The sequence below is a fragment of the Natrix helvetica genome (assembly GCF_964273705.1).
Source record: "Natrix helvetica genome assembly, chromosome: 4".
NCBI classification, from domain to species: Eukaryota; Metazoa; Chordata; class Lepidosauria; order Squamata; family Natricidae; genus Natrix; species Natrix helvetica.
In genome coordinates, this window is record NC_138550.1 from 90081242 (window position 1) to 90095030 (window position 13789).

A 13789-nucleotide genomic window follows, 5' to 3' on the forward strand; every position below is an offset into this window, starting at 1 on the left:
TCTTGTTGGGAGTTGAAGAATCCTTGATGAGTCTTATGGGTAATGCCTTAATCCTTTTCCATGCTTTTGTTTTATAGCTACATGCAGTCCCTAGAAAAAGCTATATCTTAACCAGGGGTGAAGAGCAACCAGGGATGAAGAGTTAGCTGGCAGCTTCAGAGAGTCCTGGATGAAATGGACACCTTCTAGAAGAAGACAATTTTAATTAACATATACCACTACTGGGTAGTGAATCTAATGGAGATCTGCTGATACATTTTGATTGTGTTAAATTTTAAATTCAATTCTATTCCTAGAAGGAAGCCACATAGAATCTTTGGGAGGTACAGTAGAAGCTTCAATGAGTGAAATAGAAAAAGAAATCCTTTGCAATTTTGAAACTTCTCACCTATTTTTTTTCCTTCTGGAACCTCTAAATTGTATTTTGGATGATGTGCATTGGAAATCCTCATCAGTTTTAAGTGGGTATGGAAGTCTATGATTCTTAATTTGTTTACCTATTGGATTTGTTCCTAAACTCATATTCATGTCAGGATTCCAGTACTTAAAATCCATATGACAGTGAAAATACAGCTGAATAGCCTACATTTCTTTGAATGTTTGTTTCCTCAAAGTCATGTTCACAACAGACACAAGAAGAAACTTATATAAAGGTATTTATATAGCCAATTTACCCATTATAATGTGTTAAATATATTAAATTAGCAATACTGATTTAAGCAGAATACTTACTACCTGGATAATAAAAAGATATTATTTATAGGTCTTAGATGTGAACTTTCCCAGAAGTGTACTACTAGCCTTGCTGATTTCTGTTTTTCTTATGTCAGAAATTAATAACCTATGTATAATTATGCAGGTTTGTCCCTTTAGGTGACACAGTGTGACACCTTTGTGATGTCTTTGAAACTGAATTTACAAACTAGCTTGCAGTGCTGTGTAAAGGATCTGTTTGCCAAAAGAGCAGGAGGAATGAAATGCACAATTTATATAAATCTATCAAGTTGTTGGACATTATCTTTCATATTTATTATCATTCAACTGTCCATTCTTCTACTGCATTTTTTTTCAGACGTTGTGAAAAGCAAATGTGTTTCTTACCCATGTTGGTTGCTGTTCTGTATTTGTTGGCCATCTAGAACTTGCAAAGTCCTGCCTGGATAGAAAATCTTATCTCTAAAAATATTCACACCAGCTATATCCCATATCTGTTAACTTTTTTCTTCAGTGATGTTCACTTATGGTATGACCAGAGAAGATGGGCTCTGTTCTTCTGGCAACATTATTTTAAAGTAATATTTCCTGTTTTGTCTAATGAACAAAAGGACAATGTGGGAATACAGTTTCAGTTCTGTCATTCAGGATGACATTTATTCTTTAAATTGACAGCTGATCCCATATACTTTAACAGGGCCTTTGACAACAGCAAAGGACCGGCCTGTGGTACCTCTGCCAGCAAAAACTGAGCTTGAGGGCCTGTTTTCATTGGCAGAGCTGTTGGGCCATCACAGGCGCCTCTGTCGTGAATGATGTTGAGTTGGCCACACCCACCCTGGCCACACCCACCCTGTCCCCCCCAGGTCAAACACAGCCCTATGTGGCCCTCAATGAAATTGAGTTTAACACCCCTGTGCTAGTTTAAAAGGACATCAGCTAACAACAGCAATGGGTAGATCCCAAGCCAAGCACTTAAGTTGCTATTTCTGGTCTGTTGCCTATAACCCATTAGCTAACAAAAAGTGAAGTCCTCTCTTAATGCTAAAAAATAGAGCATGAATTAACCCAGCAGTGATAAGAAACATCCTTTGTTATTTATTCATTGAAAATGCTATGTGCCGTGTTTAATTGGTTTGCCTCCATCAGCTTGTAAGCAGTTGCATGGCAACTCTAAGCTCCAGCTATACCTGGCAATGTCATGGCTTTCCTAGGCTGCACATTTATTAGGAATTGTGGACTTGATACTTAGCAGTGAATGACCTTGCAGGCTCCTCCAAGCTTAAAATAATGCATCCATCTGAAATGCCTGCAGCTTTCTTAACATAGGATGAGAAAATACCTGAATGTAGCCGAGATGGACCATTCCTACCTGACAAAAAACTGAAAAGGAACTTGTTGAGAAATAAAGTGCCATCATACTTTTTGAGCAAAAGGCTACAGTAGTAGATCACACTGACAAACCGCAGAGGCCAGTCTATTTAGCAATGCTGCCTAGATTAGCAGTTACCTTCAGAAATGTTTATAAGGGTTTTGGTGGCTTTCACTGCACAACTGCTGTTCTTCCAGGCTCCTGTCACTTTCTGTCAGGAGGCCAACGATGTCAATTATGAAAGCTGTGGCTGAGCTTCTGCTTAGATGCTTTTTTGCCTGCATCCCAGCCTATACCAGGAGAATACATCTCTAGTCATTAGGAGGGAAATCGATTTGAATTGTCTGGCAAACCCCAACAATGCAGAAGCAATTAAATTTAACTATACTGTATATAAGGCAAATGGCGGAAAATGAAAGGAGTTGAGGGAAATGTTAGGGATTTTAGGGTTGTCAGAAATATTGCCTAGAAATAATTGAAAACATAACCTTTCCACAATGCTCACACTTCACTTAACTTTTTTTTTGCCTCACTCACATTACCAGGTAGCAATTTTTAAATCTTTACCTCACGAACATGGGTGGTGTGAAATACTAGAAATAAATCCTGCATTTCCCTCTCCATTGTCTCAGATCTTTCTTTCTTTCTTTCTTTCTTTCTTTCTTTCTTTCTTTCTTTCTTTCTTTCTTTCTTTCTTTCTCTCTCTCTCTCTCTCTCTCTCTCTCTCTCTCTCTCTCTCTCTCTCTCTCTCTCTCTTTCTTTCTTTCTTATTCATTTATTTTGAGGGGCAAAGGCAAGGTTTCCTGCCTAAGCAGAGGGTTGGACTAGAAGACCTCCAAGGTCCCTTCCAACTCTGTTATTCTATTCTAAGCCCCTTTCTTGTCTTCCTAGTCACCTGTAACCTACTGATAGTTATAGCAAAAATATATCCTAATCCCCACATTAGTCTGGGCAGTGATTATTGTGTGCATCCTTCCAAATCCTTTAGGCATTCCTCATAGTCTCTCTGGATGAGCCAAAATTCTCAGAATTTCTTGTAAGAAGTTTTGGCAGTCTCAGTTGAGTTGTCTTTTGGCACAGCTTTAAAGAAAAAAAATATGGCTCTTTATTTAAGTCATCTTCTTTCTCAACAGGCAGTCACATAACCAATTTTGCTTTACTCTGCAATGATGATACTGTGCCTTTTATCATATGAGACCTGATTCAGGGAAAAAATCACAAGTATGGCCAATCATTGCCTTCACTTAAATTAAAAATGAAGTTGGTTACCTCTTTACTTCAAGATTCCATTCTTGACACAATAAAGATAACATGAGCTAAAATTCAATATTGCTACATGACCTTTTAATAGTGGTTTATTTTTAACTACATTTGATTCTCCCTTACACAGGCTTCAATTTAAATGAATATAAATGTTACTTACATACAGTGGTGGGATTCAAATAATTTAACAACCAGTTCTCTGCCCTAATGATTTCTTCCAACAAGAAGTTCATCAAACTGTTCAGAAAGTTAATGGTTCTCCCAAAATGGTGCAAACTGGCTGAATTCCACCACAGCTTACACACTGTAACTATAAAATATTGTTTAATCATTGTCACTTCATTGTCCACCCCTGACCAACCCCTTCCCCTCTGGAATTCTGTCCTGTTATAAAATTAAAGTCTCTGGATTTTTTAAAGCAACTGATACAAAATTGATTTTTTTTTTACAGCTCAGGTGTGTCAAGGTATACACATACTGTTATTCAATATGTATGTATGCATATATTTTTATTGAACCAAAACATACATATTCAATTTATTTTGAATTTATTATTTAATTTTGTCACTCTACGGTCATCATAAGGGTTTTTTTGAGAAAGAAGTATGCTAAAATTGAAAACTCGTCAAAATAAAATAAATACAAATTCAAGGAATTAGATTTATGAGGGGAAAACTGTATGATTTAAAATTTTAGAAGCTATCTAAGTGCAATGAAATTGCCATCAAATAGCACACTAATTACATATACTATATCCTTTGTATTTGCTTGATTAGAAACAAATAATTTGATTCTTTCATTATTAAAACTTCTCCAAGCTGTCATATTTAAACAAAAGGAAAACATTCTTAAATTTATAGAAGTTACATAATTTGCCTTCCTTACTCTTTTAGAGAGTATAACATCAACCACCTCTTTGTATAAGGATAAATTATTGAAAGAAAACTAAAACAATTTTCTCCTCCTCCTCCTCCTCCTCCTCCTCCTCCTCCTCCTCCTCCTCCTCCTCCTCCTCCTCCTCCTCCTCCTCCACCACCACCACCACCACCACCACCACCACCACCACCTTCTTTTTCTTCTTCTTCTTCATGAATGTGTTAAGTATTAAGCAGGAGGTTATTTTTATTCAGGAACATAATTTTTAACATGGTAGCCATATTTACTACTACATTTCTTTTATTACTCTTGAATTGTTTTGCAGAAATTCATGAAACAACTATTTGAGATTTACAGAACAATCCTGACCTAGTAGGGCAGCCATGGCGAATCTTTTTTGGCTCGTGTGCCATAGGGGTGAGTGCAGGGAGGTCGTGTGCACCCAGAATGCAATGTGCAACCCCCAGTGCACACGTGCGCATGAAAGGCACTCCCCCCCATTTTTGCATGCTTTTTCACCCTCCCCAGGCTCCAGAGGCTTCATAAGAGCCTGGGGAGGGCAAAAACAGCTTCCCCCGGCCCCCCGGAGGCCCTCCGGAGGTGTCAAGGGGCTTCAGAGGCTCCAGGGAAGCCTCCTGAAGGTCCCTGAAGCCTCTGGAGGGCTTAAACTGACCTTCCAAGCAAACCAGAAGTGACTTCCAGTTTGCTCAGAGGGTCATTTTTTGCCCTTCGGAGGCTTCCTGAAGATCAAAGAGCCTCCGGGGGGCTTAAACAGACTCTATGAGCAAACAGGAAGTGATTTCTGGTTTGCTCATAGGGTCCTTTTTAGTCCTCCGGAGTTTCAGGGAAACCTCCTGAAGGTCCCTGAAGCCTTTGGAGGGCTTAAACTGACCCTATGAGCAAACCGGAAGTCCATTCCCGAACTTCTTGTTTGCCCATAGGGCTGGTTTTTTGTGCTCTGGAGGCTTCAGGAAAGCTGCCCAGGTTCCCCAGGCTCCTATAAAGCCTCTGAAGCCTGGGGAGGGTGAAAAATGGCTTTAAAAAGTCTGAACTCAGCTGGCAGCGCACTGACAAATGGTTCCGCATGCCACCTGTGGCACACGTGCCATTGGTTTGCCATCCTGGTAGTAGGGCTACAAACTCTGATAACTTTCAATTTTATGTAATTATTTTATTCAATTTGTAAGGGTGCCTATTTAATTACAATGATAGTAGGCTGCTAACAGCACATTAAATCATTCAAAACATAAAAATCAAGCAGATAAATCACAGACACATACAGATACCCTTAAGTGCCTGTCCATTGCATCACATGTTATGGGTTTAAACTTTTTATTTATTTATTGCAATTTATATGGCCACTCATCTCAAATTCATGTAGTTAGTCTGGGTGAATGAACAAATGAACTCCACTTGCTGAAATGCAACCAAGATTTTAAGATGTTCTGACAAGCTGGGAAGTTCAGGGCAGGTGCTGAAGCTACTTTCCAGGTCCAACTAAGTGCCAATCAAAAATATTGCAACGTGCTTCTCCTGTTGAACCTTGTAGGATAGGTAGAATCCATCACTGCTAATTCATTGGCAATTAGCCACAGTTTTTACATGGAAATCGAGTAATGACCACCACCGAAGATTGGATTGGATTGGGTTGGGTTGGGTTGGGCTGAGTTGGGCTGGTTGGGTTGGATGGACTTTCCTTGAGCCCTTATCATAAGTGGCAAGGCTGGTGAAACAATTGCAACACAACCAACCCACAAATAATTATTTTATCATAGCCAAGATCATTAGAGATACAGTAATCTGGAATGGTGGATTCTAGTGTTAGTATCCTGTTCACTATTACAGTTTCTATTGTACAGAATGCAAGGGAATGAGCCTTGGCTATTATAGTGCAGATATGTAAAAAAGCAATTGTGGTTTACTTGCCAATTATCAGCCCATACATCTTTCAAACATTATTAGCAACCTTTGTGTTAAACATGTTTATAATAAAGTTACAGATTGGGTTTAAGCAGAATATTTATTATCTGATGAACAGGCAGGTTTTATAGCTGGGTGTTTGTTCATAGATAACACTCTACTTTTAGACCATTCAGTGGAAAAACACACTGCTGAAACAGAATCTGTTCTTCATTTGTTTTAGACTTGGATTTGATTCTATCTCTAGCTAAAAGATGTGGTACAGATTGAGATAAGCACTTTGTTTTTGTTGATGAATAAATTGTATGTAAAGTTTAAATTATTATTTCATTGTGCAGAAACATTTACTCCAGAAGGGAACCTATCCATAGGGGAGTTAGGCAGGGCTGCTTCCTGCCACCTTTATTAATTAGTTTTCATATAGCTTCTATCATAATTAGGTTAAACAGCCTTCCATTCTATCCCCTAAAACTAGCTCATAAACACATTGCAATATTTTGTATGGAGATTATTCGGGAACTGCCAGTTGGAACACCAATTGGTTTAAAATGAGCTTTCCTAAATGCCCAAGACTACATGTTTGGCTGCGGAATAGATGTATGATTGAACAAGTTAAAATATCTAAATACTTGGGATGGGGGTAGTCCTATTTTGTTTTTGTGGAAGATTATGTGGAAGACTGTAAAGATTATATTGTTCAAAATGCCTGAAAATCAGCTACAACCCTGCTACAGAGCCAACTTGGACTAGTACCTGAGGCATCAAATTAGCAACCAGGAGTCTGTGAATTCTAGTCACATCTTAGGCATGAAAGCCATCTGGATGACTTTGGGCCAGTCATTATTTCTCAGCCCAAACTTCCTCACAAGATTGCTGTTGAAGGGAAAATAGGAAAGGAAGAAGTATTGTGTATGTTTGCCACCCTGAATTACTTAAAAATTAATAAAGGTGGGATAAAAATAGAATATATCCATTATTCCAGAAGAGCCCTATTTGTATCCACCCTTAATGTTTTCTCAGCTATAGTGTAGTTCCCAGATAGTTTTTTTGGGGGGCGGGGACAACTAGGGTGATATAGGTCATGCACTCTTCTCGGGACAGTACAAGCATATTTTAAATATGTGTACTAGAGATGGGTTGCAAAACCCAGTGTTACCAGTTTGCTCACGCTCATCCTCCCTCCCCACCGGGCAGGTGGGTGGGGCCTCCTGCCACCACCACTACCAGTTCGCCTGATCTGGGCCAAACCAAGAACAACCCACCTCTGATGTGTATTCAATAGAGTTACAATACAATAGTAGAGTTGGAAGGGACCTTGGAGTTCTTCTAGTCCAACCCCCTGCCTAGGCAGGAAACCCTATACCGTTTCAGACAAATAGCTATCCAACATCTTCTTAAAGACTTCCAGTGTTGGGGCATTCACAACTTCTGGAGGCAAGCTGTTCCACTGATTAATTGTTCTAACTGTCAGGAAATTTCTCCTCAGTTCTAAGTTGCTTCTCTCCTTGATTAGTTTCCACCCATTGCTTCTTGTTCTACCCTCAGGTGCCTTGGAGAATAGTTTGACTCCCTCTTCTTTGTGGCAACCCCTGAGATATTGGAACACTGCTATCATGTCTCCTCTAGTCCTTCTTTCTCTTAAGCTAAACATACCCAGTTCCTGCAACCGTTCTTCATATGTTTTAGTCTCCAGTCCCTTAATCATCTTTGTTGCTCTTCTCTGCACTCTTTTTAGAGTCTCCACATCTTTTTTACATCGTGGCGACCAGAACTGAATGCAGTATTCCAAGTGTGGCCTTACTAAGGCATTATAAAGTGGTATTAACACTTCACGTGATCTTGATTCTATCCCTCTGTTGTTGCAGCCTAGAACTGTGTTGGCTTTTTTGGCAGTTGCTGCACACTGCTTGCTCATATTTAAATGGTTGTCCACTAGGACTCCAAGATCCCTTTCGCAGTTACTACTACTGAGCAAGGTATCACCTATACTATACCTGTGCATTCCGTTTTTGTTGCCTAATGTAGAACCTTACTCTTTTCACCATTGAATTTCATTTTATTTGATAGTGCCCAATGTTCAAGTTTGTCAAGATCCTTCTGTATCTTAAGCCTATCTTCTGGAGTCTTGGCTATTCCTGCCAGCTTAGTGTCATCTGCAAATTTGATGAGTTCCCCATTTATTCCCTCATCCAAATCATGATGAAGATGTTAAAGAGTACTGGGCCTAAAACAGAGTCTCGAGGTACTCCACTGCATACTTCCCTCCATGTAGATGCAGTTCCATTGAGGACTACACGTTGAGTGCAGTTGGTCAGCCAGTTATGAATCCATCTGGAGGTGATGCTGTCTAACCCACATTCTTCTACTTTATCTAGTAGTAGGTTATGGTCTACCTTATCAAAAGCCTTACTGAAGTCCAAGTAAACTATATTGACGGCATTCCTCTGGTCCACTAATTTTGTCACATTATCAAAGAATGCAATAAGATTAGTCTGGCATGATCTGTTTTTGACAAATCCATGTTGGCTTTTTGCTATTACTTTGTTTGCTTCTAGGTGTTCACAAATTCGTTGCTTGATTATTTTTTCCAGAATCTTTCTTGGTAGTGAGGTCAGGCTGATAGGTCTGTAGTTTCCTGGATCTATTTTTTTCCCTTTTTTGAAGATGGGAACCACATCAGCTCTTTTCCAGTCCTCTGGTAGTTCCCCGGTGTTCCAGGATCTCTGAAAGATATAATTCAGTGATTCTGAGATCTTGTTTGCTTATAGTTATTGCTATAATTAGTTATATAGTTATTGCTCATAGTTATTTGCTATGAATCAGGTGTGATTAGAGGGCTTTCCCTCCCTCCCCCTTCCTTGCTTCCTCCCTCCCTCCTTTTTTCTTTCTTTCTTTCTTTCTTTCTTTCTTTCTTTCTTTCTTTCTTTCTTTCTTTCTTTCTTTCCTTCTTTCTTTTTTCTTTCTTTGTTTCCTTACTTCCTTCTCCTAACATATGCTATCACATCCCTAACATTGTTTTTGTAAGCCCATATGGCAAAGAAATTCTGTTAACAGAACAGCTGTTTACACTTAGTCCAACACATAAGCTGTTAGTTATACCTTCCAACTTAAAATAACAGAAAATTATTCATGCATACTGTACAGTACATTTCTCTAGAGCTTAAATGTTTAGTATTCACAAAGGATTTTTTTTATTATTTTATTAAAACACAGATCTATTTCAAATTTAAAAAGGCAAAACTCGTATAAAAATGCATATTAGTTTTTTCATGGCAAAGCACATGTATACCCAAAAGATTAACATATTTTTATATTAAGGTTCATCATGTATTTGCTTTACAGATCTACCTGAACCACATGCAAATAAGAACTGATAGCTCAAATGAATTATATGATATTCCTTTTTACAAGGTGTCCCCAGTTAGTAACCACTATTTCAATGTACAACAGCATTGAATGAGTGATACTTACAACAGTTTCTCAAAGTTTTGGGCATCACAGCATCCCACAGTCATTTGACCACCTTTTGCAACCTCCCTTCCTTGCCAGTTTCCTATAAGCAAAATCAATGGGGAAGCTGGCAGGATGTGGCAAAAGTATGACATTCTCATTTAACAACCTGTGGTGATTCACTTAATAGCAGCAACAGCAAGTGCCAGAATTCCCATGCTAAGCAGGAAGTGCCAAAATTTCCATGTTATGCACCATGATTACATGATGCTTAGCAACAGAAATTCTGATCACAATTGCCATCACTAATGGTACGTGAGAAGGACTTTTGGAGACAGTACAATGAGACACAGCTAAGAGAATAGTCAGATAACAGGCAACTTAGCTCTCAGCAGAAATATGGAAATAAAAGGCCCTCCCAAGTTTCTTGGGCTGTAAAGGAAATGGAGGAAGAGATGTACTTTCAGATTTGCAAGATTACGTTAAAGTAACCTTACAGATCTGTAAAGTAACCTAATAGATTGGCCTCATCTGGTTGTTCTTCCTTTCTGGTCTGCTATGTAGGGATGACATTAACTGAGAAGTATTTGTATACCAATCCTAGTCTAATTATATTCAATTGTTCATGCCTCACACTGACTGTATCGGCTGGGAATTTGACTTCTTTCCCAAGTTGTAAAATCCACTGCATATCTACTGCATTTGTAAACCACCTAGATTCTCTTGGGTGAAATGGGTACTATAGAAATGTGATGAATGAATGAATGAATGAATGAATGAATGAATGAATGAATGAATGGGAACTACACATTCCTTCTTACAGCAGATATCTATCGGTGCATTTTTACAAACACTATTTCCCTCTCAATACATTTTAATTTTACACATATGATCCTATTATTTCTTACTCTTTTGCTTATCAGTCTATGTTTGGTTATTTGTATCACACAGTTTTTGTTGTTCTTCTACTACTCTAAAAATTCTTGCTTTTTTAAATCCTACTTTTCCTACATTCTTATCGTTAATGAGTAACTTCTAATCCTTGATTTTCTCCTGATTTACAAAAATAGGAAGAAACATATTTGTTTTCTTTCCATGCACCACTTTATAAAGTAATATATGGATGTCTTTGTCAGAGTTTGTTACAGCAATCACATCGAGAAAGCACACACAGGTAACTGATTCAGCAGGATTCATTAACTTCTCTTTATATATAATATAACACATGAAGTAAATATACACTACAAAAAGCAGGTTCTTCCAACATGGTAGCAAATACAAGCAAACAGAAGCAGAGGAGAGAACAGTTTCAGTTCAGAGCAGCAGACTAATTTTTAACTCAGCACAGACTCAGAGCTGCAGAATTAAGCCATGCCCAGGCTCCAAACTCTCAGACTTTCAGTTCCCGATACAGAATCATGTGCTACCCAATCCAGGTCAGGTCTTTCAGTTTTGAGACCATAGAAGCAGGGCCACAAAGTCATGATGCCAAATTCATACAAACCCTAGAACTGGATTTTAAGTTGGGAACTTCTGCATAGAATCTAACCCTAGGTACTGTGAAAAATTAGCTACCCTTGGAGTATCTCTGCTGTCATTATTGAAGAGCTCCTGACAGCATGTAACAGATGTGAGTATTATCTTGCTTGCTTTTTGTTTTTGCTTTTATGTTATGCTTTTAAATTTGTTTGCTTGAGTTAGTAATAAAGCTTAAAAGCTCTTTATTCACTAGTGTGCTTATTGTTCCTGGATTCAAAAGAACCAATTACCTGGGCATCTGATCATTGCCTTAACCCTTGGCAAAAACCTAGGTTTCTGCATTCCTCAATCTTTGGAAATCCTCAAGGATACACTTTGCAGACAAGCTTTTTTCTCTTTGAATATGCTTATCCTTTTCTCTTTATTTACTATTGTTGTTTCAGGGTTTTTAAATATATAAATGGAGCAATCAAAGGATTTTGCTTTCAAGGCCCTCCATTTTATCAGCTTATATTAATTTAATTACCAACTAGCATTTGTTGAGAAATGTCCAGGAGAGAGATTCTAGAATCATGAAGCTTGACAGTGTTGGCAAAATAGTTTGACATATTCCCAGATATATAGCTGGTGAAAGTAATATATACTAGCCTCCTAGAATCATAAGAAATAATTTTGTCTTTATATAATTAATATAAATACTGTAATGTTTTCCCATGATTAATTCCAAGAGTTCCACCAAAATTCCAACGGAACTATAATAAGTACCCTGAAAGGAAAACAAATCTTTTGTGTCTGTTTATTTTTGCTAAACAATATAAATAACCAACTAAAATAGTTTGCAATTTCTTATTCTGGAACACTGTTTCATCCCCTCTCTAATATCTATCTATCTATCTATCTATCTATCTATCTATCTATCTATCTATCTATCTATCTATCTATCTATCTATCTATCTATCTATCTATCTATGAAACTCAGAAGACTTAAACCCTTCTAGTAGTGTCCATAGTCATTTCAGTGTAAGTTTATGAGTTGAACAATATTACAGAATTCAAGAATTGAATCACCAAGCCCATCACTTTAGCTGTCAGTGTCTTAAATGGGGACATAAAACAAATCTTTTGGGTAGATAGACTTGCATAGAACAGTTAAAACTATCAATTCCTTTGTCAGTTTTATGGAAATGTATCCCAGTATTACTGAGAACTTGGGTGTGGGGAAATATCATTTGCAGTTAAATATCTGTACAGAACTGATGGGAATTGCTAAACAGGACTGAAGTATTTATTGGTCTAAATCAATAAGAAATTTACAGTGATGTTTTTGTTTCTTGAATCTTTTTGTTTCCATGCAGTTGACAACTTCTTTGGAAGTTCTTATCTTTCCACATAATAAATGCCACAAAATAAGCTGGGGAACACAATTACTTCTGAGACAGCAATATTGGAACATCTGAGATTTTATTATTGTTGTTAGAAGAGTGAAAAATAGAAAGATGGGAAATAATATTTTGCCCATCAGAGCAGGCCAAATATCCTGTTACTTTTCTTCATAGTGGAGTCTATAGAAATTTGTACATATGCATGTTATTTCTTCCAAACTTCAATTCATTTTCATACATAAAAATATCAAATTTATTTCATTATTCATTCCAAACATTTTTGTTACATTCATTGAAACTCATCTGCCTGAAAGCTCCTTGCAAAAAAATGAAAGCAACACAAACAAAAAAGAAAAGAAAGCCCACATTGGCAATTTTTTTTTTATGGGGCGGGATAGTTGACATTATATTTACTCACAATCACCAGCATACAGTGGTGTCCAAAGCAAGATGATTGGTGAACTGGAACAATCAAATTTCTCCAGTGGTGGGATTCATTTTTTTTTACTACCGATTCTGTGGGCATGGCTTGGAGGGTATGGCAGGGGAAGGATACTGTAAAATCTCCAATCCCACCCTACTCCAGGGGAAGGTTACTGCAAAATCCATTTCCTCCTGATCAGCTAGGACTCAAGGGGCAGAGAATAGATGAAGGCAGGGGCAGTCAGAGGTGGTATTTACTGGTTCTCTGAACTATTCAAAATTTCCGCTACCGGTTCTCCAGAACTGGTCAGAACCTGCTGAATACCACCTCTGAACCTCTCCCTCTTTTGTGCATGTGTACGTTGTCAACATTCATATACAAAAGAGGCAGAGCTTTGATTGTGCTGCTTGCCTGCCATTTTGACTTTTCTACACCCTTTGTCCCCACCTTAGAAGCATTTGTAAGGAATAATGTTACTTCTAATCCACTGTAAATAAACAAAATGATTACTGCCAGATGAAGTCATTGAAAATGTATCAGATCAGGAAAGACCACCCCTACAATTTCAATATCTCTATTTAGAAAAAAAAAGTGTCCATATCTTCATACATCAATTTCTGAACAAATGAATGGTATACATTATGTTTAATTTAGTATAATAGTATGTAAAACTTTTCATGGAATTTACACTGAGAGAGGTTGACCTTGATTTATAAGAATGGAGCTTAGTATTCCCTTCTGGGGCTCCATAAAGCTATTATTCTAATCCCTTCTGTCATATTATGAAGGGTGGCATGATGACAACTGTGTTCCCTTTTTGCCAGGTTGGAAGAATTCCAATATGAAGAAGAGGTAGCTGATGGGCGGAAATGTTGGATTCAGAGATTGACACATCTGTGCTTAAATCAG